The sequence below is a fragment of the Salmo salar genome, unplaced genomic scaffold (assembly GCF_905237065.1).
Source record: "Salmo salar unplaced genomic scaffold, Ssal_v3.1, whole genome shotgun sequence".
Taxonomy (NCBI): Eukaryota; Metazoa; Chordata; class Actinopteri; order Salmoniformes; family Salmonidae; genus Salmo; species Salmo salar.
Genome location: NW_025548960.1, coordinates 345,237 through 368,141, shown reverse-complemented (window position 1 = coordinate 368,141; position 22,905 = coordinate 345,237). Strand labels below are relative to the sequence as shown.

The window sequence follows — 22,905 nt, the reverse complement described above, 5'->3', positions numbered from 1 at the left end:
GCCCTGTTCAAATGATGAAAGGAAATAAAGTTTGTATTTTATCCAACTACCTGTGCTAAAAAGTGATGGGAACAGTGTTTGTAATTTCTTCTACTTTTTCAGTGACACAAAGTTCAAGCTGCTTATCTAATTGGTGAAAATGCAATGTCTGTTTATCACACTCACTTTGACTATATATGTTGTAGCAAGAGATTGTTTCTCGCTTACGGCCATACCAGCCTGGGTACGCCCGATCTCGTCTGATCTCGGAAGCTAAGCAGGGTCGGGCCTGGTTAGTACTTGGATGGGAGACCGCCTGGGAATACCAGGTGCTGTAAGCATTTTGTCCACGAGGGTGTGCTCTTGCACTATTTCATCAGCAACACTGCCTTGTATTAAGCATTTAATGATGAATTGACTAAATGTCTGTTTTATCAGATTCACTTTGACTATATATGTTGTAGCAAGAGATTGTTTCTCGCTTACGGCCATACCAGCCTGGGTACGCCCGATCTCGTCTGATCTCGGAAGCTAAGCAGGGTCGGGCCTGGTTAGTACTTGGATGGGAGACCGCCTGGGAATACCAGGTGCTGTAAGCATTTTGTCCACGAGGTGTGCCCCTGCACTATTTCATCAGCAACACTGCCTTGTAGTAAGCATTTAATGATGAATTGACTAAATGCAGCTTCCTGCCTTTTTAATAGGATCAAATTTCCTTGTGTTTTCAATTAGCATCTGCCTTGTATTTATAAGACAAACAAGAATATTGTTGCTGAATGCAGCTTGTGTGTGCTTTGTGCTCCTTTGCCCTGTTCAAATGATGAAAGGAAATAAAGTTTGTATTTTATCCAACTACCTGTGCTAAAAAGTGATGGGAACAGTGTTTGTAATTTCTTCTACTTTTTCAGTGACACAAAGTTCAAGCTGCTTATCTAATTGGTGAAAATGCAATGTCTGTTTATCACACTCACTTTGACTATATATGTTGTAGCAAGAGATTGTTTCTCGCTTACGGCCATACCAGCCTGGGTACGCCCGATCTCGTCTGATCTCGGAAGCTAAGCAGGGTCGGGCCTGGTTAGTACTTGGATGGGAGACCGCCTGGGAATACCAGGTGCTGTAAGCATTTTGTCCACGAGGGTGTGCTCTTGCACTATTTCATCAGCAACACTGCCTTGTATTAAGCATTTAATGATGAATTGACTAAATGTCTGTTTTATCAGATTCACTTTGACTATATATGTTGTAGCAAGAGATTGTTTCTCGCTTACGGCCATACCAGCCTGGGTACGCCCGATCTCGTCTGATCTCGGAAGCTAAGCAGGGTCGGGCCTGGTTAGTACTTGGATGGGAGACCGCCTGGGAATACCAGGTGCTGTAAGCATTTTGTCCACGAGGGTGTGCCCCTGCACTATTTCATCAGCAACACTGCCTTGTAGTAAGCATTTAATGATGAATTGACTAAATGCAGCTTCCTGCCTTTTTAATAGGATCAAATTTCCTTGTGTTTTCAATTAGCATCTGCCTTGTATTTATAAGACAAACAAGAATATTGTTGCTGAATGCAGCTTGTGTGTGCTTTGTGCTCCTTTGCCCTGTTCAAATGATGAAAGGAAATAAAGTTTGTATTTTATCCAACTACCTGTGCTAAAAAGTGATGGGAACAGTGTTTGTAATTTCTTCTACTTTTTCAGTGACACAAAGTTCAAGCTGCTTATCTAATTGGTGAAAATGCAATGTCTGTTTATCACACTCACTTTGACTATATATGTTGTAGCAAGAGATTGTTTCTCGCTTACGGCCATACCAGCCTGGGTACGCCCGATCTCGTCTGATCTCGGAAGCTAAGCAGGGTCGGGCCTGGTTAGTACTTGGATGGGAGACCGCCTGGGAATACCAGGTGCTGTAAGCATTTTGTCCACGAGGGTGTGCTCTTGCACTATTTCATCAGCAACACTGCCTTGTATTAAGCATTTAATGATGAATTGACTAAATGTCTGTTTTATCAGATTCACTTTGACTATATATGTTGTAGCAAGAGATTGTTTCTCGCTTACGGCCATACCAGCCTGGGTACGCCCGATCTCGTCTGATCTCGGAAGCTAAGCAGGGTCGGGCCTGGTTAGTACTTGGATGGGAGACCGCCTGGGAATACCAGGTGCTGTAAGCATTTTGTCCACGAGGGTGTGCCCCTGCACTATTTCATCAGCAACACTGCCTTGTAGTAAGCATTTAATGATGAATTGACTAAATGCAGCTTCCTGCCTTTTTAATAGGATCAAATTTCCTTGTGTTTTCAATTAGCATCTGCCTTGTATTTATAAGACAAACAAGAATATTGTTGCTGAATGCAGCTTGTGTGTGCTTTGTGCTCCTTTGCCCTGTTCAAATGATGAAAGGAAATAAAGTTTGTATTTTATCCAACTACCTGTGCTAAAAAGTGATGGGAACAGTGTTTGTAATTTCTTCTACTTTTTCAGTGACACAAAGTTCAAGCTGCTTATCTAATTGGTGAAAATGCAATGTCTGTTTATCACACTCACTTTGACTATATATGTTGTAGCAAGAGATTGTTTCTCGCTTACGGCCATACCAGCCTGGGTACGCCCGATCTCGTCTGATCTCGGAAGCTAAGCAGGGTCGGGCCTGGTTAGTACTTGGATGGGAGACCGCCTGGGAATACCAGGTGCTGTAAGCATTTTGTCCACGAGGGTGTGCTCTTGCACTATTTCATCAGCAACACTGCCTTGTATTAAGCATTTAATGATGAATTGACTAAATGTCTGTTTTATCAGACTCACTTTGACTATATATGTTGTAGCAAGAGATTGTTTCTCGCTTACGGCCATACCAGCCTGGGTACGCCCGATCTCGTCTGATCTCGGAAGCTAAGCAGGGTCGGGCCTGGTTAGTACTTGGATGGGAGACCGCCTGGGAATACCAGGTGCTGTAAGCATTTTGTCCACGAGGGTGTGCCCCTGCACTATTTCATCAGCAACACTGCCTTGTAGTAAGCATTTAATGATGAATTGACTAAATGCAGCTTCCTGCCTTTTTAATAGGATCAAATTTCCTTGTGTTTTCAATTAGCATCTGCCTTGTATTTATAAGACAAACAAGAATATTGTTGCTGAATGCAGCTTGTGTGTGCTTTGTGCTCCTTTGCCCTGTTCAAATGATGAAAGGAAATAAAGTTTGTATTTTATCCAACTACCTGTGCTAAAAAGTGATGGGAACAGTGTTTGTAATTTCTTCTACTTTTTCAGTGACACAAAGTTCAAGCTGCTTATCTAATTGGTGAAAATGCAATGTCTGTTTATCACACTCACTTTGACTATATATGTTGTAGCAAGAGATTGTTTCTCGCTTACGGCCATACCAGCCTGGGTACGCCCGATCTCGTCTGATCTCGGAAGCTAAGCAGGGTCGGGCCTGGTTAGTACTTGGATGGGAGACCGCCTGGGAATACCAGGTGCTGTAAGCATTTTGTCCACGAGGGTGTGCTCTTGCACTATTTCATCAGCAACACTGCCTTGTATTAAGCATTTAATGATGAATTGACTAAATGTCTGTTTTATCAGATTCACTTTGACTATATATGTTGTAGCAAGAGATTGTTTCTCGCTTACGGCCATACCAGCCTGGGTACGCCCGATCTCGTCTGATCTCGGAAGCTAAGCAGGGTCGGGCCTGGTTAGTACTTGGATGGGAGACCGCCTGGGAATACCAGGTGCTGTAAGCATTTTGTCCACGAGGGTGTGCCCCTGCACTATTTCATCAGCAACACTGCCTTGTAGTAAGCATTTAATGATGAATTGACTAAATGCAGCTTCCTGCCTTTTTAATAGGATCAAATTTCCTTGTGTTTTCAATTAGCATCTGCCTTGTATTTATAAGACAAACAAGAATATTGTTGCTGAATGCAGCTTGTGTGTGCTTTGTGCTCCTTTGCCCTGTTCAAATGATGAAAGGAAATAAAGTTTGTATTTTATCCAACTACCTGTGCTAAAAAGTGATGGGAACAGTGTTTGTAATTTCTTCTACTTTTTCAGTGACACAAAGTTCAAGCTGCTTATCTAATTGGTGAAAATGCAATGTCTGTTTATCACACTCACTTTGACTATATATGTTGTAGCAAGAGATTGTTTCTCGCTTACGGCCATACCAGCCTGGGTACGCCCGATCTCGTCTGATCTCGGAAGCTAAGCAGGGTCGGGCCTGGTTAGTACTTGGATGGGAGACCGCCTGGGAATACCAGGTGCTGTAAGCATTTTGTCCACGAGGGTGTGCTCTTGCACTATTTCATCAGCAACACTGCCTTGTATTAAGCATTTAATGATGAATTGACTAAATGTCTGTTTTATCAGATTCACTTTGACTATATATGTTGTAGCAAGAGATTGTTTCTCGCTTACGGCCATACCAGCCTGGGTACGCCCGATCTCGTCTGATCTCGGAAGCTAAGCAGGGTCGGGCCTGGTTAGTACTTGGATGGGAGACCGCCTGGGAATACCAGGTGCTGTAAGCATTTTGTCCACGAGGTGTGCCCCTGCACTATTTCATCAGCAACACTGCCTTGTAGTAAGCATTTAATGATGAATTGACTAAATGCAGCTTCCTGCCTTTTTAATAGGATCAAATTTCCTTGTGTTTTCAATTAGCATCTGCCTTGTATTTATAAGACAAACAAGAATATTGTTGCTGAATGCAGCTTGTGTGTGCTTTGTGCTCCTTTGCCCTGTTCAAATGATGAAAGGAAATAAAGTTTGTATTTTATCCAACTACCTGTGCTAAAAAGTGATGGGAACAGTGTTTGTAATTTCTTCTACTTTTTCAGTGACACAAAGTTCAAGCTGCTTATCTAATTGGTGAAAATGCAATGTCTGTTTATCACACTCACTTTGACTATATATGTTGTAGCAAGAGATTGTTTCTCGCTTACGGCCATACCAGCCTGGGTACGCCCGATCTCGTCTGATCTCGGAAGCTAAGCAGGGTCGGGCCTGGTTAGTACTTGGATGGGAGACCGCCTGGGAATACCAGGTGCTGTAAGCATTTTGTCCACGAGGGTGTGCTCTTGCACTATTTCATCAGCAACACTGCCTTGTATTAAGCATTTAATGATGAATTGACTAAATGTCTGTTTTATCAGATTCACTTTGACTATATATGTTGTAGCAAGAGATTGTTTCTCGCTTACGGCCATACCAGCCTGGGTACGCCCGATCTCGTCTGATCTCGGAAGCTAAGCAGGGTCGGGCCTGGTTAGTACTTGGATGGGAGACCGCCTGGGAATACCAGGTGCTGTAAGCATTTTGTCCACGAGGGTGTGCCCCTGCACTATTTCATCAGCAACACTGCCTTGTAGTAAGCATTTAATGATGAATTGACTAAATGCAGCTTCCTGCCTTTTTAATAGGATCAAATTTCCTTGTGTTTTCAATTAGCATCTGCCTTGTATTTATAAGACAAACAAGAATATTGTTGCTGAATGCAGCTTGTGTGTGCTTTGTGCTCCTTTGCCCTGTTCAAATGATGAAAGGAAATAAAGTTTGTATTTTATCCAACTACCTGTGCTAAAAAGTGATGGGAACAGTGTTTGTAATTTCTTCTACTTTTTCAGTGACACAAAGTTCAAGCTGCTTATCTAATTGGTGAAAATGCAATGTCTGTTTATCACACTCACTTTGACTATATATGTTGTAGCAAGAGATTGTTTCTCGCTTACGGCCATACCAGCCTGGGTACGCCCGATCTCGTCTGATCTCGGAAGCTAAGCAGGGTCGGGCCTGGTTAGTACTTGGATGGGAGACCGCCTGGGAATACCAGGTGCTGTAAGCATTTTGTCCACGAGGGTGTGCTCTTGCACTATTTCATCAGCAACACTGCCTTGTATTAAGCATTTAATGATGAATTGACTAAATGTCTGTTTTATCAGATTCACTTTGACTATATATGTTGTAGCAAGAGATTGTTTCTCGCTTACGGCCATACCAGCCTGGGTACGCCCGATCTCGTCTGATCTCGGAAGCTAAGCAGGGTCGGGCCTGGTTAGTACTTGGATGGGAGACCGCCTGGGAATACCAGGTGCTGTAAGCATTTTGTCCACGAGGGTGTGCCCCTGCACTATTTCATCAGCAACACTGCCTTGTAGTAAGCATTTAATGATGAATTGACTAAATGCAGCTTCCTGCCTTTTTAATAGGATCAAATTTCCTTGTGTTTTCAATTAGCATCTGCCTTGTATTTATAAGACAAACAAGAATATTGTTGCTGAATGCAGCTTGTGTGTGCTTTGTGCTCCTTTGCCCTGTTCAAATGATGAAAGGAAATAAAGTTTGTATTTTATCCAACTACCTGTGCTAAAAAGTGATGGGAACAGTGTTTGTAATTTCTTCTACTTTTTCAGTGACACAAAGTTCAAGCTGCTTATCTAATTGGTGAAAATGCAATGTCTGTTTATCACACTCACTTTGACTATATATGTTGTAGCAAGAGATTGTTTCTCGCTTACGGCCATACCAGCCTGGGTACGCCCGATCTCGTCTGATCTCGGAAGCTAAGCAGGGTCGGGCCTGGTTAGTACTTGGATGGGAGACCGCCTGGGAATACCAGGTGCTGTAAGCATTTTGTCCACGAGGGTGTGCTCTTGCACTATTTCATCAGCAACACTGCCTTGTATTAAGCATTTAATGATGAATTGACTAAATGTCTGTTTTATCAGACTCACTTTGACTATATATGTTGTAGCAAGAGATTGTTTCTCGCTTACGGCCATACCAGCCTGGGTACGCCCGATCTCGTCTGATCTCGGAAGCTAAGCAGGGTCGGGCCTGGTTAGTACTTGGATGGGAGACCGCCTGGGAATACCAGGTGCTGTAAGCATTTTGTCCACGAGGGTGTGCTCTTGCACTATTTCATCAGCAACACTGCCTTGTATTAAGCATTTAATGATGAATTGACTAAATGTCTGTTTTATCAGACTCACTTTGACTATATATGTTGTAGCAAGAGATTGTTTCTCGCTTACGGCCATACCAGCCTGGGTACGCCCGATCTCGTCTGATCTCGGAAGCTAAGCAGGGTCGGGCCTGGTTAGTACTTGGATGGGAGACCGCCTGGGAATACCAGGTGCTGTAAGCATTTTGTCCACGAGGGTGTGCTCTTGCACTATTTCATCAGCAACACTGCCTTGTATTAAGCATTTAATGATGAATTGACTAAATGTCTGTTTTATCAGATTCACTTTGACTATATATGTTGTAGCAAGAGATTGTTTCTCGCTTACGGCCATACCAGCCTGGGTACGCCCGATCTCGTCTGATCTCGGAAGCTAAGCAGGGTCGGGCCTGGTTAGTACTTGGATGGGAGACCGCCTGGGAATACCAGGTGCTGTAAGCATTTTGTCCACGAGGGTGTGCCCCTGCACTATTTCATCAGCAACACTGCCTTGTAGTAAGCATTTAATGATGAATTGACTAAATGCAGCTTCCTGCCTTTTTAATAGGATCAAATTTCCTTGTGTTTTCAATTAGCATCTGCCTTGTATTTATAAGACAAACAAGAATATTGTTGCTGAATGCAGCTTGTGTGTGCTTTGTGCTCCTTTGCCCTGTTCAAATGATGAAAGGAAATAAAGTTTGTATTTTATCCAACTACCTGTGCTAAAAAGTGATGGGAACAGTGTTTGTAATTTCTTCTACTTTTTCAGTGACACAAAGTTCAAGCTGCTTATCTAATTGGTGAAAATGCAATGTCTGTTTATCACACTCACTTTGACTATATATGTTGTAGCAAGAGATTGTTTCTCGCTTACGGCCATACCAGCCTGGGTACGCCCGATCTCGTCTGATCTCGGAAGCTAAGCAGGGTCGGGCCTGGTTAGTACTTGGATGGGAGACCGCCTGGGAATACCAGGTGCTGTAAGCATTTTGTCCACGAGGGTGTGCTCTTGCACTATTTCATCAGCAACACTGCCTTGTATTAAGCATTTAATGATGAATTGACTAAATGTCTGTTTTATCAGATTCACTTTGACTATATATGTTGTAGCAAGAGATTGTTTCTCGCTTACGGCCATACCAGCCTGGGTACGCCCGATCTCGTCTGATCTCGGAAGCTAAGCAGGGTCGGGCCTGGTTAGTACTTGGATGGGAGACCGCCTGGGAATACCAGGTGCTGTAAGCATTTTGTCCACGAGGGTGTGCCCCTGCACTATTTCATCAACAACACTGCCTTGTAGTAAGCATTTAATGATGAATTGACTAAATGCAGCTTCCTGCCTTTTTAATAGGATCAAATTTCCTTGTGTTTTCAATTAGCATCTGCCTTGTATTTATAAGACAAACAAGAATATTGTTGCTGAATGCAGCTTGTGTGTGCTTTGTGCTCCTTTGCCCTGTTCAAATGATGAAAGGAAATAAAGTTTGTATTTTATCCAACTACCTGTGCTAAAAAGTGATGGGAACAGTGTTTGTAATTTCTTCTACTTTTTCAGTGACACAAAGTTCAAGCTGCTTATCTAATTGGTGAAAATGCAATGTCTGTTTATCACACTCACTTTGACTATATATGTTGTAGCAAGAGATTGTTTCTCGCTTACGGCCATACCAGCCTGGGTACGCCCGATCTCGTCTGATCTCGGAAGCTAAGCAGGGTCGGGCCTGGTTAGTACTTGGATGGGAGACCGCCTGGGAATACCAGGTGCTGTAAGCATTTTGTCCACGAGGGTGTGCTCTTGCACTATTTCATCAGCAACACTGCCTTGTATTAAGCATTTAATGATGAATTGACTAAATGTCTGTTTTATCAGACTCACTTTGACTATATATGTTGTAGCAAGAGATTGTTTCTCGCTTACGGCCATACCAGCCTGGGTACGCCCGATCTCGTCTGATCTCGGAAGCTAAGCAGGGTCGGGCCTGGTTAGTACTTGGATGGGAGACCGCCTGGGAATACCAGGTGCTGTAAGCATTTTGTCCACGAGGGTGTGCCCCTGCACTATTTCATCAGCAACACTGCCTTGTAGTAAGCATTTAATGATGAATTGACTAAATGCAGCTTCCTGCCTTTTTAATAGGATCAAATTTCCTTGTGTTTTCAATTAGCATCTGCCTTGTATTTATAAGACAAACAAGAATATTGTTGCTGAATGCAGCTTGTGTGTGCTTTGTGCTCCTTTGCCCTGTTCAAATGATGAAAGGAAATAAAGTTTGTATTTTATCCAACTACCTGTGCTAAAAAGTGATGGGAACAGTGTTTGTAATTTCTTCTACTTTTTCAGTGACACAAAGTTCAAGCTGCTTATCTAATTGGTGAAAATGCAATGTCTGTTTATCACACTCACTTTGACTATATATGTTGTAGCAAGAGATTGTTTCTCGCTTACGGCCATACCAGCCTGGGTACGCCCGATCTCGTCTGATCTCGGAAGCTAAGCAGGGTCGGGCCTGGTTAGTACTTGGATGGGAGACCGCCTGGGAATACCAGGTGCTGTAAGCATTTTGTCCACGAGGGTGTGCTCTTGCACTATTTCATCAGCAACACTGCCTTGTATTAAGCATTTAATGATGAATTGACTAAATGTCTGTTTTATCAGATTCACTTTGACTATATATGTTGTAGCAAGAGATTGTTTCTCGCTTACGGCCATACCAGCCTGGGTACGCCCGATCTCGTCTGATCTCGGAAGCTAAGCAGGGTCGGGCCTGGTTAGTACTTGGATGGGAGACCGCCTGGGAATACCAGGTGCTGTAAGCATTTTGTCCACGAGGGTGTGCCCCTGCACTATTTCATCAGCAACACTGCCTTGTAGTAAGCATTTAATGATGAATTGACTAAATGCAGCTTCCTGCCTTTTTAATAGGATCAAATTTCCTTGTGTTTTCAATTAGCATCTGCCTTGTATTTATAAGACAAACAAGAATATTGTTGCTGAATGCAGCTTGTGTGTGCTTTGTGCTCCTTTGCCCTGTTCAAATGATGAAAGGAAATAAAGTTTGTATTTTATCCAACTACCTGTGCTAAAAAGTGATGGGAACAGTGTTTGTAATTTCTTCTACTTTTTCAGTGACACAAAGTTCAAGCTGCTTATCTAATTGGTGAAAATGCAATGTCTGTTTATCACACTCACTTTGACTATATATGTTGTAGCAAGAGATTGTTTCTCGCTTACGGCCATACCAGCCTGGGTACGCCCGATCTCGTCTGATCTCGGAAGCTAAGCAGGGTCGGGCCTGGTTAGTACTTGGATGGGAGACCGCCTGGGAATACCAGGTGCTGTAAGCATTTTGTCCACGAGGGTGTGCTCTTGCACTATTTCATCAGCAACACTGCCTTGTATTAAGCATTTAATGATGAATTGACTAAATGTCTGTTTTATCAGACTCACTTTGACTATATATGTTGTAGCAAGAGATTGTTTCTCGCTTACGGCCATACCAGCCTGGGTACGCCCGATCTCGTCTGATCTCGGAAGCTAAGCAGGGTCGGGCCTGGTTAGTACTTGGATGGGAGACCGCCTGGGAATACCAGGTGCTGTAAGCATTTTGTCCACGAGGGTGTGCCCCTGCACTATTTCATCAGCAACACTGCCTTGTAGTAAGCATTTAATGATGAATTGACTAAATGCAGCTTCCTGCCTTTTTAATAGGATCAAATTTCCTTGTGTTTTCAATTAGCATCTGCCTTGTATTTATAAGACAAACAAGAATATTGTTGCTGAATGCAGCTTGTGTGTGCTTTGTGCTCCTTTGCCCTGTTCAAATGATGAAAGGAAATAAAGTTTGTATTTTATCCAACTACCTGTGCTAAAAAGTGATGGGAACAGTGTTTGTAATTTCTTCTACTTTTTCAGTGACACAAAGTTCAAGCTGCTTATCTAATTGGTGAAAATGCAATGTCTGTTTATCACACTCACTTTGACTATATATGTTGTAGCAAGAGATTGTTTCTCGCTTACGGCCATACCAGCCTGGGTACGCCCGATCTCGTCTGATCTCGGAAGCTAAGCAGGGTCGGGCCTGGTTAGTACTTGGATGGGAGACCGCCTGGGAATACCAGGTGCTGTAAGCATTTTGTCCACGAGGTGTGCTCTTGCACTATTTCATCAGCAACACTGCCTTGTATTAAGCATTTAATGATGAATTGACTAAATGTCTGTTTTATCAGACTCACTTTGACTATATATGTTGTAGCAAGAGATTGTTTCTCGCTTACGGCCATACCAGCCTGGGTACGCCCGATCTCGTCTGATCTCGGAAGCTAAGCAGGGTCGGGCCTGGTTAGTACTTGGATGGGAGACCGCCTGGGAATACCAGGTGCTGTAAGCATTTTGTCCACGAGGTGTGCCCCTGCACTATTTCATCAGCAACACTGCCTTGTAGTAAGCATTTAATGATGAATTGACTAAATGCAGCTTCCTGCCTTTTTAATAGGATCAAATTTCCTTGTGTTTTCAATTAGCATCTGCCTTGTATTTATAAGACAAACAAGAATATTGTTGCTGAATGCAGCTTGTGTGTGCTTTGTGCTCCTTTGCCCTGTTCAAATGATGAAAGGAAATAAAGTTTGTATTTTATCCAACTACCTGTGCTAAAAAGTGATGGGAACAGTGTTTGTAATTTCTTCTACTTTTTCAGTGACACAAAGTTCAAGCTGCTTATCTAATTGGTGAAAATGCAATGTCTGTTTATCACACTCACTTTGACTATATATGTTGTAGCAAGAGATTGTTTCTCGCTTACGGCCATACCAGCCTGGAGTACGCCCGATCTCGTCTGATCTCGGAAGCTAAGCAGGGTCGGGCCTGGTTAGTACTTGGATGGGAGACCGCCTGGGAATACCAGGTGCTGTAAGCATTTTGTCCACGAGGGTGTGCTCTTGCACTATTTCATCAGCAACACTGCCTTGTATTAAGCATTTAATGATGAATTGACTAAATGTCTGTTTTATCAGACTCACTTTGACTATATATGTTGTAGCAAGAGATTGTTTCTCGCTTACGGCCATACCAGCCTGGGTACGCCCGATCTCGTCTGATCTCGGAAGCTAAGCAGGGTCGGGCCTGGTTAGTACTTGGATGGGAGACCGCCTGGGAATACCAGGTGCTGTAAGCATTTTGTCCACGAGGGTGTGCTCTTGCACTATTTCATCAGCAACACTGCCTTGTATTAAGCATTTAATGATGAATTGACTAAATGTCTGTTTTATCAGACTCACTTTGACTATATATGTTGTAGCAAGAGATTGTTTCTCGCTTACGGCCATACCAGCCTGGGTACGCCCGATCTCGTCTGATCTCGGAAGCTAAGCAGGGTCGGGCCTGGTTAGTACTTGGATGGGAGACCGCCTGGGAATACCAGGTGCTGTAAGCATTTTGTCCACGAGGGTGTGCTCTTGCACTATTTCATCAGCAACACTGCCTTGTATTAAGCATTTAATGATGAATTGACTAAATGTCTGTTTTATCAGACTCACTTTGACTATATATGTTGTAGCAAGAGATTGTTTCTCGCTTACGGCCATACCAGCCTGGGTACGCCCGATCTCGTCTGATCTCGGAAGCTAAGCAGGGTCGGGCCTGGTTAGTACTTGGATGGGAGACCGCCTGGGAATACCAGGTGCTGTAAGCATTTTGTCCACGAGGGTGTGCCCCTGCACTATTTCATCAGCAACACTGCCTTGTAGTAAGCATTTAATGATGAATTGACTAAATGCAGCTTCCTGCCTTTTTAATAGGATCAAATTTCCTTGTGTTTTCAATTAGCATCTGCCTTGTATTTATAAGACAAACAAGAATATTGTTGCTGAATGCAGCTTGTGTGTGCTTTGTGCTCCTTTGCCCTGTTCAAATGATGAAAGGAAATAAAGTTTGTATTTTATCCAACTACCTGTGCTAAAAAGTGATGGGAACAGTGTTTGTAATTTCTTCTACTTTTTCAGTGACACAAAGTTCAAGCTGCTTATCTAATTGGTGAAAATGCAATGTCTGTTTATCACACTCACTTTGACTATATATGTTGTAGCAAGAGATTGTTTCTCGCTTACGGCCATACCAGCCTGGGTACGCCCGATCTCGTCTGATCTCGGAAGCTAAGCAGGGTCGGGCCTGGTTAGTACTTGGATGGGAGACCGCCTGGGAATACCAGGTGCTGTAAGCATTTTGTCCACGAGGGTGTGCTCTTGCACTATTTCATCAGCAACACTGCCTTGTATTAAGCATTTAATGATGAATTGACTAAATGTCTGTTTTATCAGACTCACTTTGACTATATATGTTGTAGCAAGAGATTGTTTCTCGCTTACGGCCATACCAGCCTGGGTACGCCCGATCTCGTCTGATCTCGGAAGCTAAGCAGGGTCGGGCCTGGTTAGTACTTGGATGGGAGACCGCCTGGGAATACCAGGTGCTGTAAGCATTTTGTCCACGAGGTGTGCTCCTGCACTATTTCATCAGCAACACTGCCTTGTAGTAAGCATTTAATGATGAATTGACTAAATGCAGCTTCCTGCCTTTTTAATAGGATCAAATTTCCTTGTGTTTTCAATTAGCATCTGCCTTGTATTTATAAGACAAACAAGAATATTGTTGCTGAATGCAGCTTGTGTGTGCTTTGTGCTCCTTTGCCCTGTTCAAATGATGAAAGGAAATAAAGTTTGTATTTTATCCAACTACCTGTGCTAAAAAGTGATGGGAACAGTGTTTGTAATTTCTTCTACTTTTTCAGTGACACAAAGTTCAAGCTGCTTATCTAATTGGTGAAAATGCAATGTCTGTTTATCACACTCACTTTGACTATATATGTTGTAGCAAGAGATTGTTTCTCGCTTACGGCCATACCAGCCTGGGTACGCCCGATCTCGTCTGATCTCGGAAGCTAAGCAGGGTCGGGCCTGGTTAGTACTTGGATGGGAGACCGCCTGGGAATACCAGGTGCTGTAAGCATTTTGTCCACGAGGGTGTGCTCTTGCACTATTTCATCAGCAACACTGCCTTGTATTAAGCATTTAATGATGAATTGACTAAATGTCTGTTTTATCAGACTCACTTTGACTATATATGTTGTAGCAAGAGATTGTTTCTCGCTTACGGCCATACCAGCCTGGGTACGCCCGATCTCGTCTGATCTCGGAAGCTAAGCAGGGTCGGGCCTGGTTAGTACTTGGATGGGAGACCGCCTGGGAATACCAGGTGCTGTAAGCATTTTGTCCACGAGGGTGTGCTCTTGCACTATTTCATCAGCAACACTGCCTTGTATTAAGCATTTAATGATGAATTGACTAAATGTCTGTTTTATCAGACTCACTTTGACTATATATGTTGTAGCAAGAGATTGTATCTCGCTTACGGCCATACCAGCCTGGGTACGCCCGATCTCGTCTGATCTCGGAAGCTAAGCAGGGTCGGGCCTGGTTAGTACTTGGATGGGAGACCGCCTGGGAATACCAGGTGCTGTAAGCATTTTGTCCACGAGGTGTGCTCTTGCACTATTTCATCAACAACACTGCCTTGTATTAAGCATTTAATGATGAATTGACTAAATGTCTGTTTTATCAGACTCACTTTGACTATATATGTTGTAGCAAGAGATTGTTTCTCGCTTACGGCCATACCAGCCTGGGTACGCCCGATCTCGTCTGATCTCGGAAGCTAAGCAGGGTCGGGCCTGGTTAGTACTTGGATGGGAGACCGCCTGGGAATACCAGGTGCTGTAAGCATTTTGTCCACGAGGGTGTGCTCTTGCACTATTTCATCAGCAACACTGCCTTGTATTAAGCATTTAATGATGAATTGACTAAATGTCTGTTTTATCAGACTCACTTTGACTATATATGTTGTAGCAAGAGATTGTTTCTCGCTTACGGCCATACCAGCCTGGGTACGCCCGATCTCGTCTGATCTCGGAAGCTAAGCAGGGTCGGGCCTGGTTAGTACTTGGATGGGAGACCGCCTGGGAATACCAGGTGCTGTAAGCATTTTGTCCACGAGGGTGTGCTCTTGCACTATTTCATCAGCAACACTGCCTTGTATTAAGCATTTAATGATGAATTGACTAAATGTCTGTTTTATCAGACTCACTTTGACTATATATGTTGTAGCAAGAGATTGTTTCTCGCTTACGGCCATACCAGCCTGGGTACGCCCGATCTCGTCTGATCTCGGAAGCTAAGCAGGGTCGGGCCTGGTTAGTACTTGGATGGGAGACCGCCTGGGAATACCAGGTGCTGTAAGCATTTTGTCCACGAGGGTGTGCTCCTGCACTATTTCATCAGCAACACTGCCTTGTAGTAAGCATTTAATGATGAATTGACTAAATGCAGCTTCCTGCCTTTTTAATAGGATCAAATTTCCTTGTGTTTTCAATTAGCATCTGCCTTGTATTTATAAGACAAACAAGAATATTGTTGCTGAATGCAGCTTGTGTGTGCTTTGTGCTCCTTTGCCCTGTTCAAATGATGAAAGGAAATAAAGTTTGTATTTTATCCAACTACCTGTGCTAAAAAGTGATGGGAACAGTGTTTGTAATTTCTTCTACTTTTTCAGTGACACAAAGTTCAAGCTGCTTATCTAATTGGTGAAAATGCAATGTCTGTTTATCACACTCACTTTGACTATATATGTTGTAGCAAGAGATTGTTTCTCGCTTACGGCCATACCAGCCTGGGTACGCCCGATCTCGTCTGATCTCGGAAGCTAAGCAGGGTCGGGCCTGGTTAGTACTTGGATGGGAGACCGCCTGGGAATACCAGGTGCTGTAAGCATTTTGTCCACGAGGGTGTGCTCTTGCACTATTTCATCAGCAACACTGCCTTGTATTAAGCATTTAATGATGAATTGACTAAATGTCTGTTTTATCAGACTCACTTTGACTATATATGTTGTAGCAAGAGATTGTTTCTCGCTTACGGCCATACCAGCCTGGGTACGCCCGATCTCGTCTGATCTCGGAAGCTAAGCAGGGTCGGGCCTGGTTAGTACTTGGATGGGAGACCGCCTGGGAATACCAGGTGCTGTAAGCATTTTGTCCACGAGGGTGTGCCCCTGCACTATTTCATCAGCAACACTGCCTTGTAGTAAGCATTTAATGATGAATTGACTAAATGCAGCTTCCTGCCTTTTTAATAGGATCAAATTTCCTTGTGTTTTCAATTAGCATCTGCCTTGTATTTATAAGACAAACAAGAATATTGTTGCTGAATGCAGCTTGTGTGTGCTTTGTGCTCCTTTGCCCTGTTCAAATGATGAAAGGAAATAAAGTTTGTATTTTATCCAACTACCTGTGCTAAAAAGTGATGGGAACAGTGTTTGTAATTTCTTCTACTTTTTCAGTGACACAAAGTTCAAGCTGCTTATCTAATTGGTGAAAATGCAATGTCTGTTTATCACACTCACTTTGACTATATATGTTGTAGCAAGAGATTGTTTCTCGCTTACGGCCATACCAGCCTGGGTACGCCCGATCTCGTCTGATCTCGGAAGCTAAGCAGGGTCGGGCCTGGTTAGTACTTGGATGGGAGACCGCCTGGGAATACCAGGTGCTGTAAGCATTTTGTCCACGAGGGTGTGCTCTTGCACTATTTCATCAGCAACACTGCCTTGTATTAAGCATTTAATGATGAATTGACTAAATGTCTGTTTTATCAGACTCACTTTGACTATATATGTTGTAGCAAGAGATTGTTTCTCGCTTACGGCCATACCAGCCTGGGTACGCCCGATCTCGTCTGATCTCGGAAGCTAAGCAGGGTCGGGCCTGGTTAGTACTTGGATGGGAGACCGCCTGGGAATACCAGGTGCTGTAAGCATTTTGTCCACGAGGGTGTGCTCTTGCACTATTTCATCAGCAACACTGCCTTGTATTAAGCATTTAATGATGAATTGACTAAATGTCTGTTTTATCAGACTCACTTTGACTATATATGTTGTAGCAAGAGATTGTTTCTCGCTTACGGCCATACCAGCCTGGGTACGCCCGATCTCGTCTGATCTCGGAAGCTAAGCAGGGTCGGGCCTGGTTAGTACTTGGATGGGAGACCGCCTGGGAATACCAGGTGCTGTAAGCATTTTGTCCACGAGGGTGTGCTCTTGCACTATTTCATCAGCAACACTGCCTTGTATTAAGCATTTAATGATGAATTGACTAAATGTCTGTTTTATCAGACTCACTTTGACTATATATGTTGTAGCAAGAGATTGTTTCTCGCTTACGGCCATACCAGCCTGGGTACGCCCGATCTCGTCTGATCTCGGAAGCTAAGCAGGGTCGGGCCTGGTTAGTACTTGGATGGGAGACCGCCTGGGAATACCAGGTGCTGTAAGCATTTTGTCCACGAGGGTGTGCCCCTGCACTATTTCATCAGCAACACTGCCTTGTAGTAAGCATTTAATGATGAATTGACTAAATGCAGCTTCCTGCCTTTTTAATAGGATCAAATTTCCTTGTGTTTTCAATTAGCATCTGCCTTGTATTTATAAGACAAACAAGAATATTGTTGCTGAATGCAGCTTGTGTGTGCTTTGTGCTCCTTTGCCCTGTTCAAATGATGAAAGGAAATAAAGTTTGTATTTTATCCAACTACCTGTGCTAAAAAGTGATGGGAACAGTGTTTGTAATTTCTTCTACTTTTTCAGTGACACAAAGTTCAAGCTGCTTATCTAATTGGTGAAAATGCAATGTCTGTTTATCACACTCACTTTGACTATATATGTTGTAGCAAGAGATTGTTTCTCGCTTACGGCCATACCAGCCTGGGTACGCCCGATCTCGTCTGATCTCGGAAGCTAAGCAGGGTCGGGCCTGGTTAGTACTTGGATGGGAGACCGCCTGGGAATACCAGGTGCTGTAAGCATTTTGTCCACGAGGGTGTGCTCTTGCACTATTTCATCAGCAACACTGCCTTGTATTAAGCATTTAATGATGAATTGACTAAATGTCTGTTTTATCAGACTCACTTTGACTATATATGTTGTAGCAAGAGATTGTTTCTCGCTTACGGCCATACCAGCCTGGGTACGCCCGATCTCGTCTGATCTCGGAAGCTAAGCAGGGTCGGGCCTGGTTAGTACTTGGATGGGAGACCGCCTGGGAATACCAGGTGCTGTAAGCATTTTGTCCACGAGGGTGTGCTCTTGCACTATTTCATCAACAACACTGCCTTGTATTAAGCATTTAATGATGAATTGACTAAATGTCTGTTTTATCAGACTCACTTTGACTATATATGTTGTAGCAAGAGATTGTTTCTCGCTTACGGCCATACCAGCCTGGGTACGCCCGATCTCGTCTGATCTCGGAAGCTAAGCAGGGTCGGGCCTGGTTAGTACTTGGATGGGAGACCGCCTGGGAATACCAGGTGCTGTAAGCATTTTGTCCACGAGGGTGTGCTCTTGCACTATTTCATCAGCAACACTGCCTTGTATTAAGCATTTAATGATGAATTGACTAAATGTCTGTTTTATCAGACTCACTTTGACTATATATGTTGTAGCAAGAGATTGTTTCTCGCTTACGGCCATACCAGCCTGGGTACGCCCGATCTCGTCTGATCTCGGAAGCTAAGCAGGGTCGGGCCTGGTTAGTACTTGGATGGGAGACCGCCTGGGAATACCAGGTGCTGTAAGCATTTTGTCCACGAGGGTGTGCCCCTGCACTATTTCATCAGCAACACTGCCTTGTAGTAAGCATTTAATGATGAATTGACTAAATGCAGCTTCCTGCCTTTTTAATAGGATCAAATTTCCTTGTGTTTTCAATTAGCATCTGCCTTGTATTTATAAGACAAACAAGAATATTGTTGCTGAATGCAGCTTGTGTGTGCTTTGTGCTCCTTTGCCCTGTTCAAATGATGAAAGGAAATAAAGTTTGTATTTTATCCAACTACCTGTGCTAAAAAGTGATGGGAACAGTGTTTGTAATTTCTTCTACTTTTTCAGTGACACAAAGTTCAAGCTGCTTATCTAATTGGTGAAAATGCAATGTCTGTTTATCACACTCACTTTGACTATATATGTTGTAGCAAGAGATTGTTTCTCGCTTACGGCCATACCAGCCTGGGTACGCCCGATCTCGTCTGATCTCGGAAGCTAAGCAGGGTCGGGCCTGGTTAGTACTTGGATGGGAGACCGCCTGGGAATACCAGGTGCTGTAAGCATTTTGTCCACGAGGGTGTGCTCTTGCACTATTTCATCAGCAACACTGCCTTGTATTAAGCATTTAATGATGAATTGACTAAATGTCTGTTTTATCAGACTCACTTTGACTATATATGTTGTAGCAAGAGATTGTTTCTCGCTTACGGCCATACCAGCCTGGGTACGCCCGATCTCGTCTGATCTCGGAAGCTAAGCAGGGTCGGGCCTGGTTAGTACTTGGATGGGAGACCGCCTGGGAATACCAGGTGCTGTAAGCATTTTGTCCACGAGGGTGTGCTCTTGCACTATTTCATCAGCAACACTGCCTTGTATTAAGCATTTAATGATGAATTGACTAAATGTCTGTTTTATCAGACTCACTTTGACTATATATGTTGTAGCAAGAGATTGTTTCTCGCTTACGGCCATACCAGCCTGGGTACGCCCGATCTCGTCTGATCTCGGAAGCTAAGCAGGGTCGGGCCTGGTTAGTACTTGGATGGGAGACCGCCTGGGAATACCAGGTGCTGTAAGCATTTTGTCCACGAGGGTGTGCTCTTGCACTATTTCATCAGCAACACTGCCTTGTATTAAGCATTTAATGATGAATTGACTAAATGTCTGTTTTATCAGACTCACTTTGACTATATATGTTGTAGCAAGAGATTGTTTCTCGCTTACGGCCATACCAGCCTGGGTACGCCCGATCTCGTCTGATCTCGGAAGCTAAGCAGGGTCGGGCCTGGTTAGTACTTGGATGGGAGACCGCCTGGGAATACCAGGTGCTGTAAGCATTTTGTCCACGAGGGTGTGCTCCTGCACTATTTCATCAGCAACACTGCCTTGTAGTAAGCATTTAATGATGAATTGACTAAATGCAGCTTCCTGCCTTTTTAATAGGATCAAATTTCCTTGTGTTTTCAATTAGCATCTGCCTTGTATTTATAAGACAAACAAGAATATTGTTGCTGAATGCAGCTTGTGTGTGCTTTGTGCTCCTTTGCCCTGTTCAAATGATGAAAGGAAATAAAGTTTGTATTTTATCCAACTACCTGTGCTAAAAAGTGATGGGAACAGTGTTTGTAATTTCTTCTACTTTTTCAGTGACACAAAGTTCAAGCTGCTTATCTAATTGGTGAAAATGCAATGTCTGTTTATCACACTCACTTTGACTATATATGTTGTAGCAAGAGATTGTTTCTCGCTTACGGCCATACCAGCCTGGGTACGCCCGATCTCGTCTGATCTCGGAAGCTAAGCAGGGTCGGGCCTGGTTAGTACTTGGATGGGAGACCGCCTGGGAATACCAGGTGCTGTAAGCATTTTGTCCACGAGGGTGTGCTCTTGCACTATTTCATCAGCAACACTGCCTTGTATTAAGCATTTAATGATGAATTGACTAAATGTCTGTTTTATCAGACTCACTTTGACTATATATGTTGTAGCAAGAGATTGTTTCTCGCTTACGGCCATACCAGCCTGGGTACGCCCGATCTCGTCTGATCTCGGAAGCTAAGCAGGGTCGGGCCTGGTTAGTACTTGGATGGGAGACCGCCTGGGAATACCAGGTGCTGTAAGCATTTTGTCCACGAGGGTGTGCTCTTGCACTATTTCATCAGCAACACTGCCTTGTATTAAGCATTTAATGATGAATTGACTAAATGTCTGTTTTATCAGACTCACTTTGACTATATATGTTGTAGCAAGAGATTGTTTCTCGCTTACGGCCATACCAGCCTGGGTACGCCCGATCTCGTCTGATCTCGGAAGCTAAGCAGGGTCGGGCCTGGTTAGTACTTGGATGGGAGACCGCCTGGGAATACCAGGTGCTGTAAGCATTTTGTCCACGAGGGTGTGCCCCTGCACTATTTCATCAGCAACACTGCCTTGTAGTAAGCATTTAATGATGAATTGACTAAATGCAGCTTCCTGCCTTTTTAATAGGATCAAATTTCCTTGTGTTTTCAATTAGCATCTGCCTTGTATTTATAAGACAAACAAGAATATTGTTGCTGAATGCAGCTTGTGTGTGCTTTGTGCTCCTTTGCCCTGTTCAAATGATGAAAGGAAATAAAGTTTGTATTTTATCCAACTACCTGTGCTAAAAAGTGATGGGAACAGTGTTTGTAATTTCTTCTACTTTTTCAGTGACACAAAGTTCAAGCTGCTTATCTAATTGGTGAAAATGCAATGTCTGTTTATCACACTCACTTTGACTATATATGTTGTAGCAAGAGATTGTTTCTCGCTTACGGCCATACCAGCCTGGGTACGCCCGATCTCGTCTGATCTCGGAAGCTAAGCAGGGTCGGGCCTGGTTAGTACTTGGATGGGAGACCGCCTGGGAATACCAGGTGCTGTAAGCATTTTGTCCACGAGGGTGTGCTCTTGCACTATTTCATCAGCAACACTGCCTTGTATTAAGCATTTAATGATGAATTGACTAAATGTCTGTTTTATCAGACTCACTTTGACTATATATGTTGTAGCAAGAGATTGTTTCTCGCTTACGGCCATACCAGCCTGGGTACGCCCGATCTCGTCTGATCTCGGAAGCTAAGCAGGGTCGGGCCTGGTTAGTACTTGGATGGGAGACCGCCTGGGAATACCAGGTGCTGTAAGCATTTTGTCCACGAGGGTGTGCTCTTGCACTATTTCATCAGCAACACTGCCTTGTATTAAGCATTTAATGATGAATTGACTAAATGTCTGTTTTATCAGACTCACTTTGACTATATATGTTGTAGCAAGAGATTGTTTCTCGCTTACGGCCATACCAGCCTGGGTACGCCCGATCTCGTCTGATCTCGGAAGCTAAGCAGGGTCGGGCCTGGTTAGTACTTGGATGGGAGACCGCCTGGGAATACCAGGTGCTGTAAGCATTTTGTCCACGAGGGTGTGCTCTTGCACTATTTCATCAGCAACACTGCCTTGTAGTAAGCATTTAATGATGAATTGACTAAATGCAGCTTCCTGCCTTTTTAATAGGATCAAATTTCCTTGTGTTTTCAATTAGCATCTGCCTTGTATTTATAAGACAAACAAGAATATTGTTGCTGAATGCAGCTTGTGTGTGCTTTGTGCTCCTTTGCCCTGTTCAAATGATGAAAGGAAATAAAGTTTGTATTTTATCCAACTACCTGTGCTAAAAAGTGATGGGAACAGTGTTTGTAATTTCTTCTACTTTTTCAGTGACACAAAGTTCAAGCTGCTTATCTAATTGGTGAAAATGCAATGTCTGTTTATCACACTCACTTTGACTATATATGTTGTAGCAAGAGATTGTTTCTCGCTTACGGCCATACCAGCCTGGGTACGCCCGATCTCGTCTGATCTCGGAAGCTAAGCAGGGTCGGGCCTGGTTAGTACTTGGATGGGAGACCGCCTGGGAATACCAGGTGCTGTAAGCATTTTGTCCACGAGGGTGTGCTCTTGCACTATTTCATCAGCAACACTGCCTTGTAGTAAGCATTTAATGATGAATTGACTAAATGCAGCTTCCTGCCTTTTTAATAGGATCAAATTTCCTTGTGTTTTCAATTAGCATCTGCCTTGTATTTATAAGACAAACAAGAATATTGTTGCTGAATGCAGCTTGTGTGTGCTTTGTGCTCCTTTGCCCTGTTCAAATGATGAAAGGAAATAAAGTTTGTATTTTATCCAACTACCTGTGCTAAAAAGTGATGGGAACAGTGTTTGTAATTTCTTCTACTTTTTCAGTGACACAAAGTTCAAGCTGCTTATCTAATTGGTGAAAATGCAATGTCTGTTTATCACACTCACTTTGACTATAT

The 22,905-nt window shown here is 43.4% G+C and overlaps 63 non-coding genes across 63 annotated transcripts; all 63 read left to right on the top strand.

The window, feature by feature from the left end:
• The first annotated feature begins 201 nt into the window (after nt 1–201).
• LOC123734874 (5S ribosomal RNA) lies at nt 202–320 on the top strand. Its single transcript, XR_006765059.1, has one exon. It is a non-coding gene; the product is annotated as a 5S ribosomal RNA (ribosomal RNA).
• Nucleotides 321–459: 139 nt separating this feature from the next.
• LOC123734873 (5S ribosomal RNA) lies at nt 460–578 on the top strand. The gene has a single exon (XR_006765058.1). It is a non-coding gene; the product is annotated as a 5S ribosomal RNA (ribosomal RNA).
• A 408-nt stretch (nt 579–986) lies between these two features.
• LOC123734872 (5S ribosomal RNA) lies at nt 987–1,105 on the top strand. Its single transcript, XR_006765057.1, has one exon. It is a non-coding gene; the product is annotated as a 5S ribosomal RNA (ribosomal RNA).
• Nucleotides 1,106–1,244: 139 nt separating this feature from the next.
• On the top strand, nt 1,245–1,363 carry LOC123734870 (5S ribosomal RNA). The gene has a single exon (XR_006765055.1). It is a non-coding gene; the product is annotated as a 5S ribosomal RNA (ribosomal RNA).
• Nucleotides 1,364–1,772: 409 nt separating this feature from the next.
• LOC123734869 (5S ribosomal RNA) lies at nt 1,773–1,891 on the top strand. Its single transcript, XR_006765054.1, has one exon. It is a non-coding gene; the product is annotated as a 5S ribosomal RNA (ribosomal RNA).
• Nucleotides 1,892–2,030: 139 nt separating this feature from the next.
• On the top strand, nt 2,031–2,149 carry LOC123734868 (5S ribosomal RNA). The gene has a single exon (XR_006765053.1). It is a non-coding gene; the product is annotated as a 5S ribosomal RNA (ribosomal RNA).
• A 409-nt stretch (nt 2,150–2,558) lies between these two features.
• Nucleotides 2,559–2,677, top strand: LOC123734867 (5S ribosomal RNA). The gene has a single exon (XR_006765052.1). It is a non-coding gene; the product is annotated as a 5S ribosomal RNA (ribosomal RNA).
• A 139-nt stretch (nt 2,678–2,816) lies between these two features.
• Nucleotides 2,817–2,935, top strand: LOC123734866 (5S ribosomal RNA). The gene has a single exon (XR_006765051.1). It is a non-coding gene; the product is annotated as a 5S ribosomal RNA (ribosomal RNA).
• Nucleotides 2,936–3,344: 409 nt separating this feature from the next.
• Nucleotides 3,345–3,463, top strand: LOC123734864 (5S ribosomal RNA). Its single transcript, XR_006765049.1, has one exon. It is a non-coding gene; the product is annotated as a 5S ribosomal RNA (ribosomal RNA).
• Nucleotides 3,464–3,602: 139 nt separating this feature from the next.
• LOC123734863 (5S ribosomal RNA) lies at nt 3,603–3,721 on the top strand. The gene has a single exon (XR_006765048.1). It is a non-coding gene; the product is annotated as a 5S ribosomal RNA (ribosomal RNA).
• Nucleotides 3,722–4,130: 409 nt separating this feature from the next.
• LOC123734862 (5S ribosomal RNA) lies at nt 4,131–4,249 on the top strand. The gene has a single exon (XR_006765047.1). It is a non-coding gene; the product is annotated as a 5S ribosomal RNA (ribosomal RNA).
• A 139-nt stretch (nt 4,250–4,388) lies between these two features.
• LOC123734861 (5S ribosomal RNA) lies at nt 4,389–4,507 on the top strand. Its single transcript, XR_006765046.1, has one exon. It is a non-coding gene; the product is annotated as a 5S ribosomal RNA (ribosomal RNA).
• Nucleotides 4,508–4,915: 408 nt separating this feature from the next.
• Nucleotides 4,916–5,034, top strand: LOC123734860 (5S ribosomal RNA). Its single transcript, XR_006765045.1, has one exon. It is a non-coding gene; the product is annotated as a 5S ribosomal RNA (ribosomal RNA).
• Nucleotides 5,035–5,173: 139 nt separating this feature from the next.
• Nucleotides 5,174–5,292, top strand: LOC123734859 (5S ribosomal RNA). Its single transcript, XR_006765044.1, has one exon. It is a non-coding gene; the product is annotated as a 5S ribosomal RNA (ribosomal RNA).
• Nucleotides 5,293–5,701: 409 nt separating this feature from the next.
• On the top strand, nt 5,702–5,820 carry LOC123734858 (5S ribosomal RNA). Its single transcript, XR_006765043.1, has one exon. It is a non-coding gene; the product is annotated as a 5S ribosomal RNA (ribosomal RNA).
• Nucleotides 5,821–5,959: 139 nt separating this feature from the next.
• LOC123734857 (5S ribosomal RNA) lies at nt 5,960–6,078 on the top strand. The gene has a single exon (XR_006765042.1). It is a non-coding gene; the product is annotated as a 5S ribosomal RNA (ribosomal RNA).
• A 409-nt stretch (nt 6,079–6,487) lies between these two features.
• LOC123734856 (5S ribosomal RNA) lies at nt 6,488–6,606 on the top strand. Its single transcript, XR_006765041.1, has one exon. It is a non-coding gene; the product is annotated as a 5S ribosomal RNA (ribosomal RNA).
• Nucleotides 6,607–6,745: 139 nt separating this feature from the next.
• Nucleotides 6,746–6,864, top strand: LOC123734855 (5S ribosomal RNA). The gene has a single exon (XR_006765040.1). It is a non-coding gene; the product is annotated as a 5S ribosomal RNA (ribosomal RNA).
• Nucleotides 6,865–7,003: 139 nt separating this feature from the next.
• LOC123734853 (5S ribosomal RNA) lies at nt 7,004–7,122 on the top strand. The gene has a single exon (XR_006765038.1). It is a non-coding gene; the product is annotated as a 5S ribosomal RNA (ribosomal RNA).
• Nucleotides 7,123–7,261: 139 nt separating this feature from the next.
• Nucleotides 7,262–7,380, top strand: LOC123734852 (5S ribosomal RNA). Its single transcript, XR_006765037.1, has one exon. It is a non-coding gene; the product is annotated as a 5S ribosomal RNA (ribosomal RNA).
• A 409-nt stretch (nt 7,381–7,789) lies between these two features.
• On the top strand, nt 7,790–7,908 carry LOC123734851 (5S ribosomal RNA). The gene has a single exon (XR_006765036.1). It is a non-coding gene; the product is annotated as a 5S ribosomal RNA (ribosomal RNA).
• A 139-nt stretch (nt 7,909–8,047) lies between these two features.
• LOC123734850 (5S ribosomal RNA) lies at nt 8,048–8,166 on the top strand. Its single transcript, XR_006765035.1, has one exon. It is a non-coding gene; the product is annotated as a 5S ribosomal RNA (ribosomal RNA).
• A 409-nt stretch (nt 8,167–8,575) lies between these two features.
• Nucleotides 8,576–8,694, top strand: LOC123734849 (5S ribosomal RNA). The gene has a single exon (XR_006765034.1). It is a non-coding gene; the product is annotated as a 5S ribosomal RNA (ribosomal RNA).
• Nucleotides 8,695–8,833: 139 nt separating this feature from the next.
• On the top strand, nt 8,834–8,952 carry LOC123734848 (5S ribosomal RNA). Its single transcript, XR_006765033.1, has one exon. It is a non-coding gene; the product is annotated as a 5S ribosomal RNA (ribosomal RNA).
• Nucleotides 8,953–9,361: 409 nt separating this feature from the next.
• On the top strand, nt 9,362–9,480 carry LOC123734847 (5S ribosomal RNA). Its single transcript, XR_006765032.1, has one exon. It is a non-coding gene; the product is annotated as a 5S ribosomal RNA (ribosomal RNA).
• A 139-nt stretch (nt 9,481–9,619) lies between these two features.
• Nucleotides 9,620–9,738, top strand: LOC123734846 (5S ribosomal RNA). Its single transcript, XR_006765031.1, has one exon. It is a non-coding gene; the product is annotated as a 5S ribosomal RNA (ribosomal RNA).
• A 409-nt stretch (nt 9,739–10,147) lies between these two features.
• On the top strand, nt 10,148–10,266 carry LOC123734845 (5S ribosomal RNA). Its single transcript, XR_006765030.1, has one exon. It is a non-coding gene; the product is annotated as a 5S ribosomal RNA (ribosomal RNA).
• Nucleotides 10,267–10,405: 139 nt separating this feature from the next.
• Nucleotides 10,406–10,524, top strand: LOC123734844 (5S ribosomal RNA). Its single transcript, XR_006765029.1, has one exon. It is a non-coding gene; the product is annotated as a 5S ribosomal RNA (ribosomal RNA).
• A 409-nt stretch (nt 10,525–10,933) lies between these two features.
• On the top strand, nt 10,934–11,052 carry LOC123734842 (5S ribosomal RNA). Its single transcript, XR_006765027.1, has one exon. It is a non-coding gene; the product is annotated as a 5S ribosomal RNA (ribosomal RNA).
• A 138-nt stretch (nt 11,053–11,190) lies between these two features.
• On the top strand, nt 11,191–11,309 carry LOC123734841 (5S ribosomal RNA). Its single transcript, XR_006765026.1, has one exon. It is a non-coding gene; the product is annotated as a 5S ribosomal RNA (ribosomal RNA).
• Nucleotides 11,310–11,717: 408 nt separating this feature from the next.
• LOC123734185 (5S ribosomal RNA) lies at nt 11,718–11,837 on the top strand. The gene has a single exon (XR_006764485.1). It is a non-coding gene; the product is annotated as a 5S ribosomal RNA (ribosomal RNA).
• Nucleotides 11,838–11,976: 139 nt separating this feature from the next.
• On the top strand, nt 11,977–12,095 carry LOC123734840 (5S ribosomal RNA). Its single transcript, XR_006765025.1, has one exon. It is a non-coding gene; the product is annotated as a 5S ribosomal RNA (ribosomal RNA).
• Nucleotides 12,096–12,234: 139 nt separating this feature from the next.
• LOC123734839 (5S ribosomal RNA) lies at nt 12,235–12,353 on the top strand. Its single transcript, XR_006765024.1, has one exon. It is a non-coding gene; the product is annotated as a 5S ribosomal RNA (ribosomal RNA).
• Nucleotides 12,354–12,492: 139 nt separating this feature from the next.
• Nucleotides 12,493–12,611, top strand: LOC123734838 (5S ribosomal RNA). Its single transcript, XR_006765023.1, has one exon. It is a non-coding gene; the product is annotated as a 5S ribosomal RNA (ribosomal RNA).
• A 409-nt stretch (nt 12,612–13,020) lies between these two features.
• LOC123734837 (5S ribosomal RNA) lies at nt 13,021–13,139 on the top strand. The gene has a single exon (XR_006765022.1). It is a non-coding gene; the product is annotated as a 5S ribosomal RNA (ribosomal RNA).
• Nucleotides 13,140–13,278: 139 nt separating this feature from the next.
• Nucleotides 13,279–13,397, top strand: LOC123734836 (5S ribosomal RNA). The gene has a single exon (XR_006765021.1). It is a non-coding gene; the product is annotated as a 5S ribosomal RNA (ribosomal RNA).
• Nucleotides 13,398–13,805: 408 nt separating this feature from the next.
• On the top strand, nt 13,806–13,924 carry LOC123734835 (5S ribosomal RNA). Its single transcript, XR_006765020.1, has one exon. It is a non-coding gene; the product is annotated as a 5S ribosomal RNA (ribosomal RNA).
• A 139-nt stretch (nt 13,925–14,063) lies between these two features.
• LOC123734834 (5S ribosomal RNA) lies at nt 14,064–14,182 on the top strand. The gene has a single exon (XR_006765019.1). It is a non-coding gene; the product is annotated as a 5S ribosomal RNA (ribosomal RNA).
• A 139-nt stretch (nt 14,183–14,321) lies between these two features.
• LOC123734833 (5S ribosomal RNA) lies at nt 14,322–14,440 on the top strand. Its single transcript, XR_006765018.1, has one exon. It is a non-coding gene; the product is annotated as a 5S ribosomal RNA (ribosomal RNA).
• Nucleotides 14,441–14,578: 138 nt separating this feature from the next.
• LOC123734831 (5S ribosomal RNA) lies at nt 14,579–14,697 on the top strand. Its single transcript, XR_006765016.1, has one exon. It is a non-coding gene; the product is annotated as a 5S ribosomal RNA (ribosomal RNA).
• Nucleotides 14,698–14,836: 139 nt separating this feature from the next.
• Nucleotides 14,837–14,955, top strand: LOC123734830 (5S ribosomal RNA). Its single transcript, XR_006765015.1, has one exon. It is a non-coding gene; the product is annotated as a 5S ribosomal RNA (ribosomal RNA).
• Nucleotides 14,956–15,094: 139 nt separating this feature from the next.
• LOC123734829 (5S ribosomal RNA) lies at nt 15,095–15,213 on the top strand. Its single transcript, XR_006765014.1, has one exon. It is a non-coding gene; the product is annotated as a 5S ribosomal RNA (ribosomal RNA).
• Nucleotides 15,214–15,622: 409 nt separating this feature from the next.
• LOC123734828 (5S ribosomal RNA) lies at nt 15,623–15,741 on the top strand. Its single transcript, XR_006765013.1, has one exon. It is a non-coding gene; the product is annotated as a 5S ribosomal RNA (ribosomal RNA).
• A 139-nt stretch (nt 15,742–15,880) lies between these two features.
• LOC123734827 (5S ribosomal RNA) lies at nt 15,881–15,999 on the top strand. Its single transcript, XR_006765012.1, has one exon. It is a non-coding gene; the product is annotated as a 5S ribosomal RNA (ribosomal RNA).
• A 409-nt stretch (nt 16,000–16,408) lies between these two features.
• LOC123734826 (5S ribosomal RNA) lies at nt 16,409–16,527 on the top strand. Its single transcript, XR_006765011.1, has one exon. It is a non-coding gene; the product is annotated as a 5S ribosomal RNA (ribosomal RNA).
• A 139-nt stretch (nt 16,528–16,666) lies between these two features.
• LOC123734825 (5S ribosomal RNA) lies at nt 16,667–16,785 on the top strand. Its single transcript, XR_006765010.1, has one exon. It is a non-coding gene; the product is annotated as a 5S ribosomal RNA (ribosomal RNA).
• Nucleotides 16,786–16,924: 139 nt separating this feature from the next.
• On the top strand, nt 16,925–17,043 carry LOC123734824 (5S ribosomal RNA). The gene has a single exon (XR_006765009.1). It is a non-coding gene; the product is annotated as a 5S ribosomal RNA (ribosomal RNA).
• Nucleotides 17,044–17,182: 139 nt separating this feature from the next.
• LOC123734823 (5S ribosomal RNA) lies at nt 17,183–17,301 on the top strand. The gene has a single exon (XR_006765008.1). It is a non-coding gene; the product is annotated as a 5S ribosomal RNA (ribosomal RNA).
• A 409-nt stretch (nt 17,302–17,710) lies between these two features.
• LOC123734822 (5S ribosomal RNA) lies at nt 17,711–17,829 on the top strand. The gene has a single exon (XR_006765007.1). It is a non-coding gene; the product is annotated as a 5S ribosomal RNA (ribosomal RNA).
• Nucleotides 17,830–17,968: 139 nt separating this feature from the next.
• LOC123734820 (5S ribosomal RNA) lies at nt 17,969–18,087 on the top strand. The gene has a single exon (XR_006765005.1). It is a non-coding gene; the product is annotated as a 5S ribosomal RNA (ribosomal RNA).
• A 139-nt stretch (nt 18,088–18,226) lies between these two features.
• LOC123734819 (5S ribosomal RNA) lies at nt 18,227–18,345 on the top strand. Its single transcript, XR_006765004.1, has one exon. It is a non-coding gene; the product is annotated as a 5S ribosomal RNA (ribosomal RNA).
• A 139-nt stretch (nt 18,346–18,484) lies between these two features.
• On the top strand, nt 18,485–18,603 carry LOC123734818 (5S ribosomal RNA). Its single transcript, XR_006765003.1, has one exon. It is a non-coding gene; the product is annotated as a 5S ribosomal RNA (ribosomal RNA).
• A 409-nt stretch (nt 18,604–19,012) lies between these two features.
• On the top strand, nt 19,013–19,131 carry LOC123734817 (5S ribosomal RNA). Its single transcript, XR_006765002.1, has one exon. It is a non-coding gene; the product is annotated as a 5S ribosomal RNA (ribosomal RNA).
• A 139-nt stretch (nt 19,132–19,270) lies between these two features.
• On the top strand, nt 19,271–19,389 carry LOC123734816 (5S ribosomal RNA). Its single transcript, XR_006765001.1, has one exon. It is a non-coding gene; the product is annotated as a 5S ribosomal RNA (ribosomal RNA).
• A 139-nt stretch (nt 19,390–19,528) lies between these two features.
• On the top strand, nt 19,529–19,647 carry LOC123734815 (5S ribosomal RNA). The gene has a single exon (XR_006765000.1). It is a non-coding gene; the product is annotated as a 5S ribosomal RNA (ribosomal RNA).
• A 139-nt stretch (nt 19,648–19,786) lies between these two features.
• Nucleotides 19,787–19,905, top strand: LOC123734814 (5S ribosomal RNA). Its single transcript, XR_006764999.1, has one exon. It is a non-coding gene; the product is annotated as a 5S ribosomal RNA (ribosomal RNA).
• A 409-nt stretch (nt 19,906–20,314) lies between these two features.
• On the top strand, nt 20,315–20,433 carry LOC123734813 (5S ribosomal RNA). Its single transcript, XR_006764998.1, has one exon. It is a non-coding gene; the product is annotated as a 5S ribosomal RNA (ribosomal RNA).
• A 139-nt stretch (nt 20,434–20,572) lies between these two features.
• Nucleotides 20,573–20,691, top strand: LOC123734812 (5S ribosomal RNA). Its single transcript, XR_006764997.1, has one exon. It is a non-coding gene; the product is annotated as a 5S ribosomal RNA (ribosomal RNA).
• A 139-nt stretch (nt 20,692–20,830) lies between these two features.
• On the top strand, nt 20,831–20,949 carry LOC123734811 (5S ribosomal RNA). Its single transcript, XR_006764996.1, has one exon. It is a non-coding gene; the product is annotated as a 5S ribosomal RNA (ribosomal RNA).
• A 409-nt stretch (nt 20,950–21,358) lies between these two features.
• Nucleotides 21,359–21,477, top strand: LOC123734809 (5S ribosomal RNA). Its single transcript, XR_006764994.1, has one exon. It is a non-coding gene; the product is annotated as a 5S ribosomal RNA (ribosomal RNA).
• Nucleotides 21,478–21,616: 139 nt separating this feature from the next.
• LOC123734808 (5S ribosomal RNA) lies at nt 21,617–21,735 on the top strand. The gene has a single exon (XR_006764993.1). It is a non-coding gene; the product is annotated as a 5S ribosomal RNA (ribosomal RNA).
• A 139-nt stretch (nt 21,736–21,874) lies between these two features.
• Nucleotides 21,875–21,993, top strand: LOC123734807 (5S ribosomal RNA). Its single transcript, XR_006764992.1, has one exon. It is a non-coding gene; the product is annotated as a 5S ribosomal RNA (ribosomal RNA).
• A 409-nt stretch (nt 21,994–22,402) lies between these two features.
• On the top strand, nt 22,403–22,521 carry LOC123734806 (5S ribosomal RNA). Its single transcript, XR_006764991.1, has one exon. It is a non-coding gene; the product is annotated as a 5S ribosomal RNA (ribosomal RNA).
• The last annotated feature ends 384 nt before the right edge of the window (nt 22,522–22,905 follow it).